Genomic DNA, 24,126 nt, shown 5'->3' on the forward strand with positions numbered 1-24,126 from the left:
CCATAGTTTGGAATCAATACAACAGAAGTGCTACTCAGCAAGCTGGGTGACAGAAAGGAATGCACTGTGCTACATCAGACTGCCAGAGCTTGAGGAAGCGAACATCCAGGCAGGTCCCAGGGGAAGAGTGAAAGAAAGAAAGAGAGAGAGAGAGAGAGAGAGAGAGAGAGAGAGAGAGAGAAAGAAAGAGAGGCAAAGCTGATAGGTTTGCCTTAGAAACAGTAGAAGACAAAGTGAGACCAAAGTAACCCAGGGCAGAAGCTGCAAAGGGTGCAGATGTGGGAGAAGCACGTTGCTTTCTCAGTCCTTGGGTGGAAGTCTGTGGCAGGCAGCCATTTTTTAAAGGCCACACCTAAGATTTCAGCTCTAAAAAGGATGAAACACCTAAACCTTCATCCCACCTAGAGACAGCAGGAAATCTTTTCTCAGGGAACATCTTTAAGCCAGGTCATCTAAGTAACTCAGATAGTGGAATCCCTGAGAGTGAAAAGCAGCTGAGCCCCACCACCATGGCCAGCAGTAGGAATGGAGCAGATAGAGTACCCATATTGGGTGTCAGGAACTTTACTATACACCCAGAATTATGTGGGCATGCACACCACCATAGAAGCCCAACATAGTTGGGTAGGAGCATGTCGAGTGCTTGGATTCCTTATAGAACTTTCAGAGCCACTTCAGTTGAGCTGGGAAAAGGCGGAGTATCTGATCTGGTAGTACCAGGCATGGTGTTCCCTACCAGGCACAGGAAGCTTCCATCTAAGCAAGGGATGGATCTGGCCACTGGGTCTTAAATAATCCTGAGTCATCCTCTCACACCCTCCAGAGAGCTCTTAGATACAGACATAGATACCTAGGTTTATGCACAGGTGTGGGGACAACGTCTGTGTGAATGAGTGCAAGAAACAGTTAAGGAGGAAATCTTGAAATTTCAGGAAGGGAGAGTGAATACTTGGGCACTAGCCAATATCCAATTATGTACACCACTAATCATACAGCATCTGTTCCTTTCACCTCTGATCTTCTTTCTCCATGTTTGACTCTGAAAGAATGAAAACTGCAGAAATAGATGAGATAGATAGATAGAAAGGAGGGAGAGAGAAAGGAAAGAAGGAAGGGTAAGTGAGTGAGTCAGCCATGCCCTACATAATGTTGTTTAGGTCAACAACAGACTGCATATACAATGATGGTCTCATAAGATTATAGTGGGACTGGGGCTGGGGTTGTGGCTCAGAGGTAGAGCACTCGCCTAGCGTGCGTGAGGCACTGGGTTCGATACTCAGCACCACATAAAGTAAAATAAAAACATTGTGTTCACCTATAACTAAAAAAAATAAATATTAAAAAAAATTATAGTGGGACTGGAGCAGAAATGCATAGATGAAGAAGAGGCAATAGGAAAGGCATTGGAAAATCAGAAAAAGGGAGCACCCCGCCCCCCCGCCAAAAAAAATCACAGTGAAGGATTTAGTAGAAGATTTTGCAGATTCCAAAAACTTCTTAAAAATTTTGAAAACATGAACCCCAACACGAAAAAGATAGTGAGGAATGTCCATGTTACATTACCTGCTTATAAGAAATCTTATGATGAAGGGAAGAAGGAAGGAAGGAAGGGAGGGAGGGAAGAAAGAAAGAAAGAAACGAGAGAGAGAGAAAGAGAGAGACACAGAGACAGAGAGAGAGAGCCAACCAGCCAGCCAAGCAAACTACCATAAAGTGCCCCAGGAAGGTCCTGTAGGATATTTTCTAAAAGAAGGCATTGCTATCACAAGAGATGACAGGGGCATGCATGTTATCACCCCTGCAGAACTTCCAGTGGGTCAAAATGTGAAGGTGGAAGACAGAGATAGATAGTGATGATCCTGACTTTTGAAGGCTTAGGCTAATGTTCATTGTTTAAAAAAAAAATCTTAAAAAGTAAAAATATTTACAATTTTAAAATTAAAAAATGCTTATAGATTGATAGAAAAAAAAAAGAAAATATATGTGTGTAGCAGTATAATGTACTGTTTTAAGATAAGTATTACTACAAAAGAGTCAAAAAGTTTTGAAAATTAGTTATAAAGTAGAAGAGTTATAATAAACTAAGGTTAGTTCATTATTGAAGGAAGAAAAAACTTTTCTAAAGTTAGTGTAGGTTAACCAGACCATGTTTCTAGATCCCACAGGAGTGAACATAATCCTAGGCTTTCATTTTTACTCACCACTAACTCAGACCAAATTCCAGTTCTTCAAACTCCATTCACATAGTGACCTACATAGGTATACCATTTTCTTTTTCTTTTCTTTCTTTTTTTTTTTTTTTTTTTTTTTTTTGTACCAGGGATTGAACTCAGGGACATTCAACCACTGATCCACACCCCCAGCCCTATTTTGTATTCTATTTAGAGACAAGGTTTCATTGAGTTGCTTAGTGCCTCGCCATTGCTGAGGCTGGCTTTGAACTCACAATCCTCCTATCTCAGCCTCCTGAGCCACTGGGATTACAGGCATGTGCCAGCATGCCTGGTTCCATTTTCTTTTATACTGTATTTTTACTGTACATTTTCAATGTTTAGATACACAAAGAATTACCATTGTGCCACAACTGCCTACAGTACAGAAACAGAATGTATAGGCTTAAAGCCTACAAGGAACATGCTATACCCTAGAGCCCAGGGTATAGTAGACTATATCATTTGGGCTTGTGTAAGTACACATTTCTCAGAACTTAGCCTCATCATTAATCAATGCACAATGATAGACAGATAGAAAGCTAGATAGATTAAAAAGAAAGAATTTAAAAGTCACTTTAACAATTGCAAGGCTTCAAGCCATCGATCAAGATTCAGCTTTGAATTTTAAGTTTGGCTACCAAAATTATTGATCCTGAAAAGCTACTAGATATTTCCAAAGAACCATGGCTTTTCTGCCTCTTGGATACTTCTTGAATTCAGCATTCCTCCATGTATGGCTCAAATCCAAACAAAATTTTCATCCAAGTAAGCTCATTTTTGCACAGAATTGGTATGGGCATGATAGGGGTTATGTCCTCCCAAATGCCTGACTCCAGGAATATGCCAGGGTGGTATTGAAAGACACAAATGAATGTTTCCAGTGGCATCTGTTGTTTTCTAAACATACTCTGCCCTTAAATATTTCAACAAGGAAAAAATAGAAGGAAAGTCATTGATAAAATTATAGGAATTCAACTTCTCCAGTTGAGAAGACTTCTTTTGGATACAGGACTAGGCATGGATTAGGCATCCCTTCAGCGAGTAGGGAAACCCCTTCAGAAAGAAATCTCTAGGTAACACTGTGACACCTGACTGGAAGCAGGGCTCCTCTGTGAAACTGGAGGAATGCCACAATCGCACAGCCACGGATTACATCCTGGTTGGGTCAGTGGCCCTATTACAAAATATCATGTGTGTGTGTGTCTCTTGAAAGGAAAAATTTAGAACACTCTCAAGAAAAACAAATTTGCAATCCCCAGTCCAATATTCTTGATACCTCGATAACCAAGCTTTACCTCCCTCGTGAGCAAAAATGACAATAATCATCATTTGTAAATTGAAAGCAGCCCCAAAGATTGAGCTGAGAGAAAAACAGGAATGTATACTATACAAGATGAAAGACAAGTCTGGGGGGAATTATTCATGTCAACTGAAAAAGATAAAAACACTATAGCTATTAGATAAGCATACTGCCTGCAACATATGAGCTTACTACTGCACCACACAAGACAGACAGGGACAGAAATGAGGGACACAAAATGAAGCCTAGAACACAGCATAACTCAGGAAATAGGAAGGGATTTCTAAATTTATTTGGGACCATAGAAAGAACCTAATAAGAATATAAATTTAGTAAACCAGTAGGCAAAGACAAGATGGCAAAATTACAGAACAAAATTGAAGTAAATTGTCAAGCTAATGAAATAAACTGATAATGACAATTGAACATTTTGGTGCTTCTAAACAAATATGAGCAGTGAGGAACAAAAAAAGTAACTGCTGAAAGTCGTGTTAATGGCACTGAGGAAGAACTGCAATAATCCTAATGAGATATTAAAAATGCAGGGATCCTAGCAACTGGAGAGATGAAGTTTAGCAAGGTCAGGCAGAAGGAGTCTGTGTTGCAGATTAAATGTTAATGTCCCCCTAAAATTCATATGTTGAAATGCTAATCCCAAGGTAGGGTCTTTGGAAGGTAATTAGGTGATGAGAACAGAGCCCTATGCATGGGATTAGGTCCTTAGAAGAGCTCCTCCCCCAAGTGAGGATACAGCAAGCAAGCTTCATCATGAACCAGACACTAACTAGGCTGGTACTATGATCTTGGACTTCCCAGCTTCCAAAACCATGAGAGGTGAATTTCTGCTATTTGTAAGTCCACCTAGTTTATGGCACTTTTTAAAGTAACCTTAACTGACTAAGATAATTATCTTTAATATCTTTAAAAAGTGGAGACTCTCTCAAAGTGGGACTGGGAGTAAAAAAGAATACAGAAATCAAGGAAGATCTGAATTCACGGATCAAAACAGCAAATTTTGTTGAATAAAACTCTTGACACAGAGCAACCACCACTGAAGAAAAAAAGAAAAAAACAACAACACTTGGTTATTTGAATAAAGAATACTCTGGGAAGAACAACAAACAAACAAAAATGCAAAAACGCTTTTTGCAAAGGGGTGATAACCAGGAGTCTCAGACTTCTTCATTACAACTTCAATGGTAGAAATATATCTAAAAGCATGTGGGGATCCAGGTGCAGTGATACAGCCTATAATCCAAGCAACTCAGGAGGCTGAAGCATGAGGATCACAAGTTTGATGTCAGTCTCAGCAATTTAGTGAAACACTCAACAGTGAGAACCTGTCTCAAATTTAAAAATTTGACTTTAGTGGTATAGCACCACTGGGTTCAAACCCCAGGATCTAATAAATAAATAAATACATGTGGAAATATTATAAACAAAAATGGGAAACAGTTTTAAACTGAAAGTAATCGAAGAATATACTAATGGAACACTTTATTAAAAAAAAAAAAAAAAAAAACAACTCTACTACCTCCAACAAAAATGCTATTCAACCATAATCCCAGCTAACCAAGATATAAATAAATTATGAAATTATAAATATCCCAGGAAATCTATTTATTTAAAAAAGTAGTATGCTAGTATTATCTTTAGGTAGGTATTGAAATGTAGTGGTTAATAAGAGATGCATTACCTAATTTTATGGAAATTTCATGATAATTGACGGAGAAACCATAGAAAAAGGGAACTAATATTAAACAACTAGAGATTATGGTTGCACATCTGAAATATAAATATAATAAACTAACAATGTACAACTGTAAGTAAAATTCATCAGTGGGTTGTTACAAGAAAGTGGGAGGAAAATTTAAAAGTATTAATCCTTCATATTCCTCTTCATGAAGGCAATTCATTATCTATATAATTGGAATATACTGACACCAGAGTCTTATCTTGTTTTCATACGGTCTTTTCTGAAGTTTAAAGGAGGTTTTTTAAGTAACAAATTGTACCTCAGAAGTTCAAAAATTTCTGTATTATGATATTCCAGTAGCTCAGGAGGCTGAGTCAGGAGGATCAAAAGTTCAAAGCCTGCCTCAGCAACTTAGTAAGGCCCTAGGCGACTAAACAAGTCCCTGTCTCAAAATACATTAAAAAGGGCTGGGGATGTGGCTCAGTGGTTAAGCACCCATGGGTTCAATCTCTTGTACCAAAACAAAACAAAATAAATGTCCTTAGTTATATTTAAATTTTGTTTTCTTCATGAACTTCGGTAAAATTAAATGTCATTTAAATATTTAAAATATCATATATAGTAAGATCCTATTATATTTTTAAAACTCTACCTACTCTTTGTATCTGTATATATACATAGAGAGATATTTGAGATATTTCTGGTTATTTCTAAACAGGAGAACAACATATTTCTTTGTCGCTTTAAAATACTACATTCTTTGGATTTCTTAAAATGTGCTCATGCGTTTCTATAAAATGTATAATATCCATAGTTGAAGATTTTTAATATTTTTAAAAACTTATATGGATAAAGTTATACGAGATATTAAAAATCTCTTTTTAATATCCCTGACCTTGCCAGTTATTCACCATATTTCCTGTGCCACACCATCTTCCGCTAGTGATACTAACAAACAATAAAATGTAAAGTGAGACATCCAAGAATGGAGTATGAAATTTAGCATGACTTATAAATGGACAAAAATTTATTTTGAACAACTGATAATGAGCATATATGGCTAATACCATAAATTTTATGACACTTGGAAGTGCTGTGTTTTCCCCCAGTAGGGTCAGCAACAAACCTGGCAAGTACCAAAACATCTGTATGTCCAATATTTTAAAATATGTGATCCTAGTCTTACAGTAATATGATACTAGGGACCCTTAAGATCTTGTTAATCAAATGTTGTCACTATAGAAAATGCCTGGAACAATCAACTTATTAGGAGAGAAAGTTCATCTTAGCTCCTATGTTTGCAGGTTCCAATCCATGATCAGACAGACCTGTTTGCTTTTAGGCCTCTGGTGGGCTTGCTGACTGGCAATTGTGGGGAGCTCACAGAGAGGCAAAACTCACATCAATAAAAGAAGGGGAAAAAAGAGAAGAAGAAGATGAGCCAGGGTTACATAATCTTCTTTGTAGGCATCCCCCTCAATGACCTAACTTCCCCCGATTAGGCCCCACCGCCTAAAGATTTCACCACCTCCCAAAAGCGCTACCTTGGGGACCAACCCTTTAAGATGTAGGCCTTTAGGGAACATTAAGATACAAAGCAGGGCTGGGGTTGTGGCTCAGTGGTAGAGCACTTGCCTAGCAAGTGCAAGGCCCTGGGTATGATCCTCAGCACTACATAAAAATAAATAAATAAAATAAAAGTATTATGTCCAACTACAACTAAAAAATAATTTTTTTAAAAAAAAAGACACAAAGCATAGCAGGATCTCTGGTGAAGGATTGTTTCTAAGGAGTCATCTTTCTTGAGAAGAGCCACAACTACTTCCTACTAGAGCAATTCCTATATTTGCCTGAAAAAAATGTAATCACAGGGAATTTTTAAATACTGAGCATGAGGCATCACGTTTACAGATTTCTTTGTGATTGGCCTGAACATGAGAATTTGTATTAGCTCTCAGGTGATTCTAATGGATAGCCAAGATCAAGAGCCACTGTTTTAGAGGACACATATATCTGGAAAACAATTTAAAGCCCATCACATTACTAAATGTAGCCTCCACGCCATGGGTGTTTGCTTTTAGGAGTCAATTCTCTACAAAGCAACAACTGTATTAGCCAAAGAACTATCAGCCACCAGATTGATGGAACTCTGAGCCTGAGGGAATGTGGAACAATATGGTGAAGGTGTGGCAAAGAAGCCCTGCTCAGCTCTTGGCAGCCAGGAAGGAGAGAAAGAAAAGCCAGAAACAAAAATTCAGTACCCAAAGGCGTGCCTCTAGTGACCTGCTTCCTCCAGCCACGCCCCTCCTTCCCACAGTTACCACCCAGAAGAGTATCCTTTCAAATTATTAATCCATCCAGTGGATTAATACACTGATGAGGTTATAGCACTTATAATCTAATCATCCTGTCTCCTCTGAGTATTGCTACATTGAATAACCCATAAGCTTTTGGGGAGATACCTAATATCCAAACTGAAAGGAAAGTGAGGAACCGGGAGAGGGGTAAGGGAGAAATGAAAGACAGACCAGGCAGAGATCCACACAGAGTCTGTCAGAGCTGACAAATAAAGGCCATCTCTCCATAGACAGAGAGAGGAAATACAGGCTTGGGTTCCTCGACTTTTATGGGGCAGGCTCAGGGATTAGAGCTGGGGGTGGGGTCCTAATGCAGACAGTTAAGGGTGTTGGTATGAGGGAATGGTGAACCTTTCTCAGAAAAGGGCGGGAAAGCGAAACTTTTTCTTAAGATGGTGGCTGTCCCTTAAAATGGCCATCCAGATGCCAAGCAAGAACCTCACATTCCCCCCTTTTTTGTTTGTTATTGGGCCCCTTAAGGGACAAGGGCGTAGATCAATCTTCTGTAGCTTCTTCCTGCTGGGAAGGGGTGGCGTCTGGACCCTTCTTAGGGGTGCAGGGCGTCATTGAGGCAATAGTGATGGTAAGGAGGCGGGCAATGCTGACTCCCAACAGCACAATTTTGGTGAGGGGTTGGAAGTCCTGTAACAGAAGTCATGGTTCTGCAGTGTCCTCATGGTTCTCAGAGATCGAAGGAAGACTGGGGTTCCGGCCTTGAAGAAATGCAGCTTGAGAGGGCCTGTGGGTGTCACTGTATAGAAGGGCAGAGAAAACTGTTTTAAATTGGAGTTATGAACCCAATAAGTCAGGCTGCTGAGGGAGTGGTAAGAATGACCTGATAGGGTCTAGTCCCTTTTGCAGAAACTTGAGAAGTGGAGAGAGGCCTGTTAGGGGGTTAAAAAATATCAGATGGCCAGGAGACAGAGTGGGAGAAGGGGAAGAGGCAGAACTAGGCTTTTCCAGAATAGCATTGCTGAATTGCCAAAGAACTTTCCTAATGTATGCAAGAAGGGACCAGAAAAGATGAGGAGCCAGAGGTAGTGGAGATCAGAGGGTAGATAGCTGAGCAGGGAGATAGACCATTCATATGGTCTCATATGGGGAGATGTTGAGTGGCTTCTTTGGGAGGGTCCATAATCTGAGAAGAGCCAAGTGAAGGAGTTTAGTCCAATCTAAATGTAATTCAAGGGATCAGGACTATTATCAGACTGGATGGAGGAAGGGAGGCTGAATCGGGGAAGAATGTGTTCAATGAGGATGTTGACCACCACAGAGGCACATTTATTGTTGGCAGGAAAAGCCTCAACCCAACCCAAGAAGGGGTGGACAAGTACCAAGAGAAATTTGTACCACTTGACCATGGGCATATGGGTGAAATCCAGCTGCCAATCAGAGCAAGGGAGATGTCCTCTTGCCTGGTGTAAAGGGAAGGCAGGTGGGAAGAGATTGGAGGTGGGATTGGTTTTTTGGCAGTTTTCACAGGAGGCAGAGAGGGTAGAGAGAAATTGTAGGTCCTCTGGAGAGAGTTTAAGGTGGGCAGTGAGAAATTGGTTAAAAATGTGGTGTTAGAGTGAAAGAGTTTGTGAAGGAAGGTGAGAATCTGTTGGGTGTCAGATGGGGAAGAGTCTATGGTGGGGGCCAGGGGACTAATAAAGCAGAAGGCTTTAGGTGGAGTAGGCTATTGGTGGGCAGTGGCCCTCACCTCAGTCTGCCTTGTTGTTGTCAAGTGTCACAAAGGAGGTGACTGTCTGATGGGATTTACAATGTGAGAATCCAATGGCAGTGGGAAGCTTTGAGTTCCTGAAGGAGGTCAGAGATAAAGGGGGGCATTAGTAATTGAAGTTCCCTTGGTGGTAAGGAATCCACGCTCCTTCCAAATAGCAGAGTGGGAGAGAAGTATGTGAAAAGCATATTTACATCAGTGTAGATACTGAGGGAGGCTCCCTTTGTCAAAGTGAAGGCTCTGATGAGGGCAACGAGGATGTATTATTGGGGAGGGGAGCCCCTTCCACAACCGAGGTTAGAGAGACTACAGCATTCCCTGCCTGGTGAACTCCCTCCTGAAGGAAGGAGGAGCCATCTGTGAACCATGTGTATGTTGCCTGGAGCAAGGGGCCTTCCTGTATGTGAGAGGAATGTGGAAGAAGCTCCTCTAGAGTTTCAATGCATGACTGGGTAAGAGGAGAAGAGGTGGAAGAGTCCTGAGGAGCTGGGAGGAGAGTAGCAGGGTTTAAAGGCGAGCACTTGTGGAAAGTAAGACTGGGATCTTCCACCAGGGAAACCTGTAGAGATAAAAGGCGGCAGGGGGTGAGGAATGTAAGCCCTTGTAGGTGAGGAGTTCCTTCAGGTGATGGGGAGCCAGGATAGTGAGTGGGGCCCCAAGGTGAGTTCCTTGGACCCATTAATGAGTCTTCTGTCCCTTTGGAAGCAGGCCTAGGGAAGGACTTGTTGAGAGCTAAGAGGACTTGTTCAGGAAAGTAAGAGTTGCAGAGAGAGGGCTTAGAATGTAGAGAGGAGAAGCCCTGAATGCATTTTATCTCTTTCCATTATGCGCCCATGTCGAGTACTTAGGGCTTCTGCTCTCTGGAGCCCACTCGTAGCTGAATGGACAGTAAATAGCATAATGATTCATTAAAAGCAGAAACATGAGAAAGATGCTCAAACAACCCTATAGGCACATTAGAAGGGAATGGATTCATCTTGAAAGATAAAAGGATTAAATGTGAAAAAAAATGTGTGTCAGAACAGTTCTAAATTGAGGAGTAGATAAAAATTTCAGCTGACAAAAGGACTTTTTAATACATGACTTTGAAAATGTGATGGTTATGAAATTGAAATGTACCACATTTGTGCTTGCCTTTTATGTGTTGTGGCTACTCGTTTCCTTTAATGTTCAAACACTTTTATTAAAACAAATCTTGACTAGGATTTCTGTGGTCCTTGTGCTAGATACACTCATGAGACAAAAGCGTTATTCACAAACATCACAATTCTTTTCATTACCACTTCTCTTCCAAAAGTCATGAACATTCTCCATGAAATATACCAGGACATGGGGCACCCATTTCTTAGAACACAAAACACAATGCAGCAGAAGGAAAAAGGGGAAAGGGAGAGGAAAAGAAAATAAAATCCTCTTTACCTTTCCTCTCAATTGCAAATCTGAGAGTGGGCAGAGGTGTAACACCAGGTGAAAACTCATTAATCACATACAAGTCTGGTGCTGAATACTGTTATTTTACTGTTTCTACAGAGTCGCATTGCAGTCCTCAAGGAACCATGTTCACAACTCCCAACAAGTTCTCCCTTCCCTTTTACTTCTCTTTTGTCCTCCCTCCAGGATCTTGGCTCCTTCCTGCATTTTTGACCCTTGTGGCCAAGGCTTAGGCCTGTCTTGGGAATCACAAAATGACATACCTTTCATTCTCTGAGTAGACAATCAACAAGAAAAATACTGCTCTTACTGCTACTGTCTTTCAAAATAACCCCAATTCATAATTATACTAGACTCCCTTTCCATCAAAAATGAGGAAGAAACAAAAAAGTAGAGGGACAAAGCCTCTCACCCTGCCACCCAACCAAGAAAAGCAACAGCAATACAAAGCCCCACAATGACCTACATCCCTCGTTCCCTTCAATTCATATTTTCAAATGACCCCTGCTGAGAATTTTTTTCCAAACCAGCATTCTCCGGGTCCAAGTTCCTCTTCACCAAAAAGGATACCACACTGCCCTCTGCCAGCTGATGGGTTCACCACTCATCTCCACAGCATCCGAGCCCACCCATCATTCAATGCTGGAATGGACTAGGAATGGACTAAGAATCCCTGACAATACCTCTGCTCTCTTAGTAATAATCTCTGCCCCTGCCAACAGGCAGAACTTGATCAGAAATGCTGCCCTCTTTAGGACAACTTAGCTATTTAAGGTTGATCTGCACATGATTGATAGCAGCTCATGTCAAATGTCAAATGGAGTCTCTTTGACTCCTCTACTGAGGTTCTTGCTTTTGTTGCTGTTTCTGAATCTCATGGAAAACAGGATGGGCTGCAGACTTTATGGCCCAAGTGTTAATGCACTCAAGGTGCAAATCCCTAGTCCCAACCTGTGTGGGCTGGCAGTCCACATATCCTGTAGTTTACTCTTATTCCTCACAAAATAGCAGTAGCTAAATAACTTAAGGCCCTCAGATGTTGCCTACAGATATTGGGTGACTGTTGAAATGAAGAGTGAGTTTGAAAAAGGAAACTGTCTTCAAACCCCAAAAGTTAGACTCTAAAGTCCTTGTTTCAATTAAACAGAGTCAATTTAATGACTAATTCCCACAACAGTCTAGATATCATTTTCTACCTCCAAAGAGCAACAGTTCATTATTTTAGTCCAAAATGTCTTCTATGATGAACCAAACTATTTCTTAAAACAAAATATTAAATACAAAGAATATAAAGTAGTTGACCTTTAAATTGCTATATTTCCAAACGTTTATGTTTTCTCATAAATATGTCCTGGGAAAACAGATATTCTCTCTGAATTTTGCTTCGTCTTTCTTTGTTTCAGTGTCCTTGAAGGAAGATAAGCTGAGTGCAATTAATCACAAAGAATTTAGCAGAGCACAATTTAGATAGAAATACTGCGTTACATCTGCCTTACCAAATCTCTGACTAGGAAAATTCTGGGAGAATTTTGAATATATATATATATCAAATTTGGTCATGTTTTTGCCACCTCCACGCAGGCATGCATTCTAATAAATCAAGCTGATAAAACAAACCAAAGAACTTCTCTATTAGCAATAATTGGTATCATGAAGCCTTTTCCCAAATGTCTTCCCTAATCTGGAAAATATTCATGGGTATAAAGGCAAATAAGTCGCCAACTAAATTGCTTGACCTTTACCCACTTGAGAAAACAAAAAGTAATATCTGATTGACAGTCTTTACTCCTTATTTTAATGCTCTCAAGTTTGGTTCTCAAGGAAAAAATACTTCTCAATTCTACTTTCTCATCACTTTTTTTTTTTTTTGCTATCTTTTTCCTGGTGTTACTTTCTTGGTTGTACCAAGAATTTAATTGTTAGTAGAAGTTGCACCAAGAGTAACTTAGAATTTTACTGATGGAGACAGGATGATTCATTGGACCTGTCTCTTGTCTATACTGGCAGGTTATACAGATATTTCTCAAAATCCAATTCATCTTTGATGTTTTGCTCATGTTCTGGATGAATCATGGCTCATGATTTCCTCGCCTAAATTATTTTTATATAGTTGTATGACAGCATAAGTCTTCTTCACCCAAATCAGGGAGACACAGATGAAGTTAAATAACATTAATCAATAGTTCTCAAAAGCAAAATGTTAGGTTTTCTCTCATCCCTCTGCAGTGGCACCTAATAGTAGGTTGACCAACCTTCCTGCTTGGCCTTGTTCATACTTACTTTAGCACTGAATGTTCTCTATCCCAATGAATTCCTTAGTCCTGGACAACATGCAACACAAAACCAATTTCTAATCTGAACAACTTAATATGACATGAGAAAATGTCCAGTTTCTTGTATTTTCTGGAATCCCTGAAACAATTAAGACCATGGAATAACCTGGACTCCATAGGCAAACATCTGCACAGGCTTTATTCCCCAACATTAAAACCAACTTGTCTTAAATGAAAAGTTTTAGAAAACCTGCTCAGAAGAATCTGTACCTGCTCAAAGTATATCCCCAAAGCTAAAATACCATGATCCTGACTTAAAATTGTTGGACCTTGCTGTTTGTTTCTCCTAAGTTTCCATTAATGCTTCTTGCCTGAATTCTTTTCTAACTGTCTTACTCCTATAAACAGGAAAATATCCAATCTGTGGTGTTTCTTGCCAATGTCACATACTCAATTGTTTAAGCATTGCTCTACAAACATTAATTTCCCTGCACTTTTAAGCCCCACTAACAGGTAAAAATTGATCTATCTCCCTAGGCTTCAAAGAAGGCCATGAGGCAGAGAAACAGGAAATACTGACTAACTTCATTATGTCAAATAGGTTATAATGTATTCATATCCCATGTAAAATATAATTATGTATCATAAAATATGAAAAGATTTAAATAATCTTGTTTTTGAAATTATCAATTTTGATATTGCAAATACGTTTTGTATTTTCATTGTGTTTATTGACTTATTCTTAATTAACAAATAGTGATTTTATATATTTAATGGAGTAAAATGTGATGTTTTGATCTATGGATAACACTGGGGGAAAATTGGCTCAAACTAATTAACATACACATCACCTTAGCAACTTTCTTTTTGTGTTGAGAATATTAAAAATCTGTTTTTAGCAATTGTGAAATATACATTATAATTATCATGGTGGTATTTTTGATATTATTTTTTATTTTATAATTTTTAACCCTGTTTTTTTTGTGTGTGTCTTGAATATTTTTAAAATTTTTAAATATTTTATTCAAATGAAGAAAGCAGTTCTGCATCCCCCTCATATCTGTTCAACAGGCCAGATGAGGGGGTACACATTTGTAATCCCCACATATTCAGGAGACTGAGGCTAGAGGACTCCAAGTTCAAAGATAGCCAGGGCAACTTAGTGAGACCCTACCTCAAAATAGAAATTAAAAACAGACTAGGAATATGGCTCAGTGGTAAAGTATCCTAGGTTACCAGAAAGGAAAGAAAGAGGGAAAAAAAAACTATTCAGTAAAACAAGTAACTACAACTCTACCCACAGATAATTCTGAGAATTCAAATTCTCTGAAGTTGGGAACACATGTCTTATCTATCATTAGGCTAAAACAATCTCCAATGCAAACAAGAATGGAATAAGAATGGTTCAGGGCAAAAGTAAATGATCAGAGAAACAGAATAACAAAAGCAGAACGGACGGAGAGCAGACCAGGAAAAAAATATTTCTATCAACTTCACCTGGTAAAGACTCAACAATTTCCTGGTAAAATGAAATTATAAATTAACATCAGAACCACAGAAGACTGATGTAATCGTCCTAATCCATTTAGTTATTTCATTAACTCTTCTGAATTCTGATTCCAAAATGTGGGATTGTATTGTCAAATCAACTTTTGGGTTTTCTTTATAAAGTCCAAGTCAAGAATCTTTCCAGGCATTAGGAAAACTGACAATTTTAAGTATGTTCTCTATCATAAAAGAACAAGATAAGCTACTCTTCACAAAATACTATCTTATCAAGACTCAGAGAAAGAGAGAGAGAGAGAGAGAGAGAGAGAGAGAGAGAGAGAGAGAGAGAGAGAGAGACTTTATTACTATTTCACAAGATTCCTCCATTCTCCAGTTCACCAGTTCATGGGCATTTCCAGTATCCCCAGCAGAGCTGAGGACTTGAGATAATCATTAATCACTTTTAAGTAAATAAATCAATGGTGGCACACAACCAGGACTCTATTACTTAGAGTTGCCCATATAAAAAGAAGCTCAGTGGTATATATATATATATATATATATATATATATATATATATATATATATATATATATATGATTTAGAATCTGTTCTTGAGATTTTGATTAAAGTTCATATTTGAAACTTCTCTTCATTTCAACTGTCCTCAGACCCCTAACCATCTAAGAGACAGCTTCTCTTCCTAAACAATGAAAGTCTGGTAAAACAAAGAATCATTTTTAGAAAACATAACATGCATAAACTTCAAAGTTATAAATATACATTAATTCACCAAACTTTTGAGAGTAGGCCAGTTTCGTCTTGTTTTTCACACCAATAACACATGGTTGGTGTTATGGTTTGGATGTGAGATTAAAAGATTCTTAATCCAATCACTGAATTAATCCCCTGATAGGGATTAACTGAGTGGTAGTTGAAGTGGTACAGTATGGCTGGAGGAAATGGGAAATGGAGCGTGGCTTTGGGATACATATTTGTATCTGGCAAATGGAGATCTTACTCTCTGCTTCCTGATCATCATGTGAGCTGGTTCACTCTGCCACACTCTTCCACCATGATGTCCTGTCTCACCCCAAGTCCTGAGGAATGGATCCTACTGTCTATGGATTGAAATCTCTTAAACTGTGAGCCCATAAATTCACTTTTCCTCCTCTTCAGTTTTCTTCTTGGGTTCTTTCAGTCACAGAAGTGAAAAAGCTGACTAAAACAGTTGACCATGTCAATCTTCATTTTTCTTTTCAATCATGAGTTGCTTAATGATGGAATCATGTTCTGAGATATGCATCATGAGGCAATTTCATAATTTTGCAAACACCATAGAGTATGCCAAGACGGTAAGGGCCAATCACTGGACTTGGCCAGTTGATACAATCAAGAGACTTGGTAACAAGGGTGTGACCTCAATGGTCAGTGCTTGCCTAGCATGTGCCAGACCCTGGGTTCAACAAACAGACAAAATTGAAGTACACAAAAGGTACATAAGGTTACTGCCAGGCTAACACAGCATATGGTTTTACAGTAATGTTTTTTAATACATAGAAGTTGTACACTCTATGATAATGATGATATGTATGTATACTATAACAAACACATTAACCAATAACATGGTCATTTATTATCATTATCAAGTATTATGTACTGGATATAATTGTATGTGTTATACTTTTGTAGGACTGGCTGCATAGTATTTGTTTATATCAGTGTATTAGGGTTCTCTAAAGAAACAGAACCAATAGTAGTTGTATATGTATGATCATAAAACAGGATTTATTAGATTGGCTTATAGAAGCAGAAGATGGACAGTCCATAATGGCCATCTGGAGGCTGGAGAGTCAGAGGAACCAGTAAGCTGCTCAGCAGAAGAAGCTGGAGCTTCAGAACAAAAAAGACCAATATACAGTCCTGGTCTGAGATTAAACATCTAGAAACTCCTGGGGGAAAAACTGTTCAGAGTCCATGTAGAAGAGATGGCAGCAGCTATCAATTCATTCACTCAAGAAAAATTGATCTTGCATTTGCCTTGTCTGCCTCCTTCTTCCACCTTTTGGTCCATCTGCATCCCCAGTCTATTGGGGGACTGTGCTCCACACTCAGTTTGCTGTCCCATATCCTAATCATCTCTGGACATACCCTCATAGACACACTCAGAAGTCTTCTCATCCTAGGCATCTATCAATCCCATCAAGTTGACAATCCAGTTAAACCATCACAACCGGCCTCACCACAATTTGCAAGTAAAAAATTACTCTAATGTTAAGATGGCTATTGTGTCACTGGACAATAGGAATTTTTCAGTTCAACCATAATTTTATTTTACGGGATCACATTCATATGTGAAGTTCACTGTTGGCTAAAACAAAGTTATGTGGTACGTGATCATAGTAGGAAGAGATAAAGGATGGAGACAAAGCAATCTTGTTTTTTGTAAATTATTTTGCTCCCAAATCTGTGCAGCCTTCTCACTGATACCAAAGTGTCAGCAATTGAATCTCTTCCTTATGAATCTATCATTTGATATTTTTGCACCCCATTGCTCTGAACTTCACCAGTCTTAACATTACATTTTCTTGTATTATGTGTCTATGTTTTGTTTTCTAGAACATCAGGTTAGCAGCAATGGCCATGTACCACTAAGGTTTAATTTCAGGGTGATGGTCATGTGATCATGATGCCGGTTTGTGAGCAGTGATATTGATTTAGTGAGTCCAGGCAAAATATTTTAAATGAAATTAAATAGAATGGGAAATATCAGTCAGAGTGAAACACAAGTAGCACTTCCATGGTAAAACTTTTTGTTGTTGTTGTTGTTGTTTTTAGTTCTATAGGCTTGTGCATGACAGTGTAAACTGTATTACAATGAAGTTTAGAAGCCACAAATTTAGACCAGGGCTGCTCAGGTAGTTATTAACCTGACAATGCTCATTGATTTGCCTTAAAGAAAAATCATCGCTAATATAAAAATACCATCTCATCTGAATTATATGTAAAACATCAATATAAAAAAAATATTTATCAATACTTATTTTGCTAGCCAATGTAGATACAATAAATAAAAAGACAGTTCTTTTCTTCAAGGAGTTCACAGAGTAGGGAGGACATATAAAGAGGAAATTTTAATTCAATATAATACAGCATAAATTAGGAAGCCAGACACACACACACAAAAAAAAGTGTTCCTTTGTCTCCCAGTGGTTTGTTTTCAACTGCCCTAAAACTTCAGAAAATCCCAGTCTGTAAGAGGGTCATATTTTTGGCCAAGAACCTCACGGGTTTCAAGCCAATACTCTGTTATTGTTTGAATCATAAATATCCCCAAAGGCCCATTTGTCAAAGGCTTGGTCCTAGTTCATGATACTGCTGGGAGGCGATGCCTAGTGGAAGAATTATCCCCTTGAAGGGAACTGGGACCGGGCACATTGCCCTCTCTCTTTTTTGCTTCCAGCCACCAGAAGGTAAGTGGCTCTGTTCTACCATACACATTCCCCGCCACTGTGCGCTGGCCCGCCACAAGCCCAAACACAATACAGCCAACTGACCATGAACCAAAATTTCTGAAACCATGAGCCAAAATAAATCATTCCTCCTCCTCACTTTCCAGATGTTTTGCTACATCTTCAGAAATATGACTAATAGAATAAACATCACTTCAGGCCACACAATGGAAACTCGGTTGGACTGACTCATCTTTCAATCAGACTTCTAATTCTTACAGGACTCATGAGGCAGCTTACTCTTCTCTGTTCACTTTTTTTCTAAGGATTTAAAGAACACAGCCCAGCACTTCCAATCTTTCAGGAAGCATGTGTATTCTATTACGTATGCTCTTTGTCTCTAGTCAGCCCCCAAGAAGCACTGAGATTTGTCTGCAGGGTGTTAATCTGTGAAGGGGAAAGTAGCAGGATTGCATAGAAGAAGAGAATGAACTGCACAGAAGGATGAAGCAGGGCTCAGGCAAGCTGATGGGAGTTCTGTGAAGCACTCCTGGAAATTCCAGAGTAAGACAAGAGTAACATGACAACTCTCATGATTATCAGTCACACATTGAATATGGGACACCTCCAGGGAGGTGGCATAACCTTGACTGATGGGCACCATGGAGCAGATTCCTGATGGAGGCAGAGGTATGAGCTATCAGCACCAAGCCTTCTGGGGGCTGGAGAGACAAGGATGTTGTCCCTAAAAAGGAAGCTGGTGTCACACCATAGCATCCACTATACTCTCACTGTAGAGTATGTGTTTTCAGTAATTACTTCGCAATTTATCATCTCTATGTAGATATCACTAGGAACCAATCTAAACAAAAAAAGATCAAACTATTTTTTATTCTTTCCTGAGAATTCTGAGTCAAATAGTTACTCATGGGAAAAATATGACCTCTATGAAAACAGACCCATCTCCACATTTGAATTGTTCAATAATTCAAAGTTAACAAAAGTTTGTATTTTAAAAGTACAACTACTTTTCAGCATTACAGGAGATCTGTTCCAGGATATCCTCCTGATACCAACCTCCACGGATGCTCAAGTCCTTCATGTAAAATAACACAGTACTCGCATACAATCTGTAGACATTCTCCTGTATACTTTAAATCATCCCTAGATAATTTATGATAACCAGCATAATTTAAATGTGGTGTGAATAGTTGTTATACTGAATCGTTTAGGGAATAATTGCCAAAACCAAAAATCTATATATGTTCAGTACAAACAAAATTTTTCTCCAATATTTTTGATCTGTGATGGGTTAAATACACAGATGCAGAACCCACTGATACAAAGGACCAATAGAACCACATAGTTGTGATCCTGAAGCACAGGATAGGTGAGAGCTATTGCCTCATTTAGGAATATCTTGGCTATGCTCCTTATAGGAACTCATGATAGACTACTGCCAATTTTTGGAGTAACAACCCACAATCTCATAACTGTGATGTAGAAAGAAACTTACCATCAAAGAATTAAAACTCAATTGTTTAAGACTGTCTTATTTTCCCACTGTGATTTCAGATACTTATATATGAAGGTTAGGCTCAGAGATGCCTGTGGCTGAATCCTTTAAAGCAATTTTGAGTTAAATAAAATGCTTGGACAAGTTGAGGACTCCGAGTTTTATATAATATAAGAGGAGAAATAATTTGAGCCTGGAAATTTTTATGTGCAATTATTTTTGTTTCACTACCCCAAACTCCAGTGTAACTCCATCATCCTATCAGATCTTACATACTCTCATATTTCCACCAAAGATGAACTGGCTGCCTCCAAAACTCACACCAAGGTGGTTGGATGAATTGCTCCAGATTATTAGGGTACTCATTATTTCTCATTAAAGGCACTAAAGTCTTCTAAAGATACACTTAAAAAAACCATATTTTAGTTGTAGATGGACACAATACCTTTATTTTATTTATGTTTTATGTGGTGCTGAGGATTAAGCCCAGTGCCTCACATATGTTAGGCAAGTGCTCTACCACTGAGCTACAACCCCAGCCCTAAAGATACATTTTTATTTCAGTACTCTAAGATAAAGAAGTACTGATCCTTGGCCATCAGCCTGACAAAAATCACCCACTAGGATTGACCCATATGAAGAATTTGAGTCTCAGAAAATGATATTATCTTCCTAGCACAAAGTAGATACCTGATTGAGATATATTGAAGATGTGTATCTAATTGATTAGAAAGGAATACATTAAAGGCATCCTACAGGATAAATACTAGTTAACCAAGCTGGGAAAATATTCCAAATAGAAGGAACAAAAAAAGAAGGGAGAATAGTTTGTTTAGATAGTTACAAGTAGACCTTCATGACTGGAAGGAGGAAGAGACTTTGAGAGGGAAGAATCTAGGCAGGCTGCAAGGGCCAAGATCAAGAATTTTAGATGATGTGTAGGAATTCAAAAACAAGTGTGATAGTAAGTGAAGTATAGTCTCAATTGAGGCAGTGTATATGTAACCAAATGTACACTAGTGGAAAAGAGGCCTTTTCTATTTACTAGTATCTTGTCATGATTTTGAAACTGCTAATAGCCAGAGACCATGAGAGATTGCACAGTTTTGTCGTTAGGCAGCTCTGCCTTGAAGTGAGGAGCTGGCGAACACCCTTAATGAGCTCACAGCACTTAGCTGTCTGCATTCAACAGAAAAGTTGTCATTCATAAAACCAATCCTTCCATTTGAAACTTATGTGGGCAAACCAAACTATGCAGTTTTCTATGAAGAATCATAAAGGAAAAGATTAATAAATTTACCAAAATTTAAACATCAGTGTATATATTAAGAACTGCATGATTGAATCCCCTTTAAATTTATATTGAAATCCTAATCCCTAAAGTGATGGTATTAGAGGTGAAGTCTCTGGGAAGGATAAATAATTTAGAAAAAGTTTAAATTTCTTGCCATAATTACATGTTATTTGTATGTATCAAATTATCATACACTACCCTATACATATGTACAATTAAAATAATAAATTAAAATAAAAAATAAAAGCACTTGTTTCTCTTTGGGGAGTGAGTTTATTGACATTTGAATCCATTCTGAGGGAAATACACCTAAGAAGAGAAAAAAAAAGTAAAAATTAATTGTAGTAGTACATACTAAAGATAATTTTGACTGCAAAAGACTCATGAAATTCCTCTGGTTCCCTTATTCTACTACATAATGCAACAATAATTATGCTTCGTGTGCTTCCTCTGGCAACTAAAGAACCACTTTTCTATCTTCCAAGAAGAATTTAGCAGTATGGTAAGAACACGACAGGTGATTTTCTCAGAACACCATGTGCCCGTTAGTCATTACCTGCTTAAAAAACGCAACGGCACAATGGGGTACAAGCCACCTCTTCTGCCTTCCTATCTGATTCAACACGTCAAGTGTATAAAATCCAAGGAGTGATTTCAAAAATAAAGCTAATATAAGGGCAGAGAGGAAACATGATATAATAAAATCCTTTTCAAAAAAATCTCACCCCTTTCTAAACATTTGCCACAATCTTGGCTCTGCTTCACTTAATCGTTCTTATTCTATATTAAAATTAAAATTAAATTTGCATTCATAAAAATTCTCAGTACATTTTTAATTAGGAGTGCCCCAAGTTATTCTTGAAGCCTTTTTGTTGTTGTTGTTGTTGTTGTTGTTGTTGTTGTAGATGGACATGATACCATTATTTAATTTATTTATTTTTATGGGGTTCTGAGGATCCAACCCAGGGCTTCACACATGCATGGTGAGCGCTCTACCACAGAGCCACAACCCCAGCCCTCTTTAAACCTTTTTATTTGAATTGTTCTTTACAGATTATAAAGCAGGTTTACATATGGTATAAATATAGTTAGGCTTCTGACTCCTAGTACCTTGCTCCTTCTGAAATTCCATGCTTTACTTTCATTTGTGCAGGCCTGCCAGGGAGTCTAGTTTTTAAACCCCAGTGAATTTTTCTAGAAAACCAGAGGTTTATCCCTTTAAGTGGAAAGATTATGAATATTCACCATTCTTTCCCAAAACTTCACACTTTTATACACACACACACACACACAAAAAAAAAAAAAAAAAAAAAAGCTTTCTGTTCCTCTTCGAAGGAAGGCCCTGCTCTGTCCTGTTCTGATTTCAATAAAAAATGATTACAGGAAAATGGCAAGAAAATATGATGGGAAATGTTAACATTGAAAGTCAAAATTGTGATTTTAGTGTTAAACACATTTGGATTAAAGACAATTGTTTGAAACTATGACATAAAACCAAATGACATTTCAAGTTTATATTTTGTTGAATATCTACAAGGTTGATATCCCTTGAATTCTACCCTCCAGGAAACGAGGATGGGATTACCAGGAGAGACTGCCTATAATAGTGAGAAGCAGCTTTCTTTCTAATTTAATTTTTTTTTTAACACTGCTGGGGATGGAACCCAGGGCCCTGCACATGAGAGGCAAGCACTCTACCACTGAGCTCAGCTACATCCCAAGATTCTAGGCCCTTCTTAAGATTCCTTTATTTTCCTTTTTTTCCCCCTAGATAGGGTCTTGGTGTTGCTATGTTGCCCAGTCTGGCCCTATACTTCTGGGCTCAATGATTCTCTATATCCACCCCACAAAATGTCTGGGACTAAGCATGGCAAGGCTACATCTGACCAGCAGCTTTGTGAGGCGGAAGGGTTTGGTCCAGAACTGAGTCCTGGCTCTGTAACCATGTATATGACCTTCCATCTGCATGAGCTTCGACTCTCTGAGTGTCTCTGCTCATCTGTAAATTGGTGATGATTTCTAACTCGTGGACGTCTGGTATATGCTCTGTTTGCCCCCAGGTCTGTACACAGTACTTCTCTGTCCCACTTTCTGGTGACCTCTAAGAACTGCACCCCATTATTCTGGCTGTTTCCAGCCAGTGGAAAGGACTTTTAGGTGGCTGGGAGGAAAGAAAAGGGAGACTCTGGGAAGGTCATTCATTCCGGCTCCTTCCCTCCTTCACAGAGATCTTCCATCCCTACGCCTCTTCACAGATAGAGCTGTGAATCAAGCCCGGAACACCTTCTCCCCTGCCACTCTATGTTGGGGGCTGATAATGACTTCCCAGCATTCTTTGGGGTTGCCTTTACCCTGCCCACACCTCTGTAAAGAGTTCCTACGTGAAAATTCCCTTTAAAAATCCTAGCTAAATGTATCATCTACTTCCTGGACAGATAACACTGCTCAGTAAATGCTATTATTGGCATGACTCCTAAAGTTTTCAAACTTTACATAGGCACTATGCATTTGGAACACACAGTCATAAACAAAAGCAAAGCAATGGTGAAAGTTTTCTATAGCAACTGGCATTGAACTGGACCTTGAAGTAGAAACTTGGCCAGGCAGAATAAAAGCAGGGGAGGGGAGGTGGTCATGCTCTCTGGTCATACATTTGCATTCTTTGAGATGCATGTAAGCATTATGTTTTTATACGAGCTCACATTGTGCACAGTGTCTTCTATGCCATCAGACTGGAGGATCCTCCACAGGTAAACCCACGACCATGGGAGATTATTCTTGCTGTGCTACAGTCAGAGACCTTAGCATTTTATTTTTCACTTTATCTTTGAATCCAAAATCATGTCTCATCATGGCCCCTTTCAGGGAGACAGGCATATAAAAGATAATCACAATGTGGTAAATGTAATAAATATATACTTAGAACCAAAAGTATGGGGGAAAAAAAGAGGTGGGCTGTGAATGCTGAGAAGTTTTTTCTCAAAATGGTAGAAGAGCCACATATATCAGAATCATCTGGGGAGCTTGATAAAAGCACAGATCCTTGGGTCCTGATCTAGTTCTACCAAATCATAATCTGGAGGACTGAAAATGTAAGCCTACATTTTAACAAGTGCCAAGAGGTGTTCATTATGCACACAAAAGCTTGAGAACCACTGGACCTGAGAAGGTGCAGGTACAAAATAATAACAGCCTTTTATGCAACATGACATAGCTTGTGCTTTATAATACAGGATGTGGAAAATCACCATTTTATGTAAGGCACCCTGGCAGGGTGAGATGGGGACAGCAAAACTACTAAGGAAATTGCTACATTAGGCTAAGTAAAAAAAAAAATTAATTAAAAATGATAAGACATAGGATAGTGGTAATCAGGCTGGGAA

The sequence above is a fragment of the Marmota flaviventris genome, chromosome 7 (genome assembly GCF_047511675.1).
Source record: "Marmota flaviventris isolate mMarFla1 chromosome 7, mMarFla1.hap1, whole genome shotgun sequence".
NCBI classification, from domain to species: domain Eukaryota; kingdom Metazoa; phylum Chordata; class Mammalia; order Rodentia; family Sciuridae; genus Marmota; species Marmota flaviventris.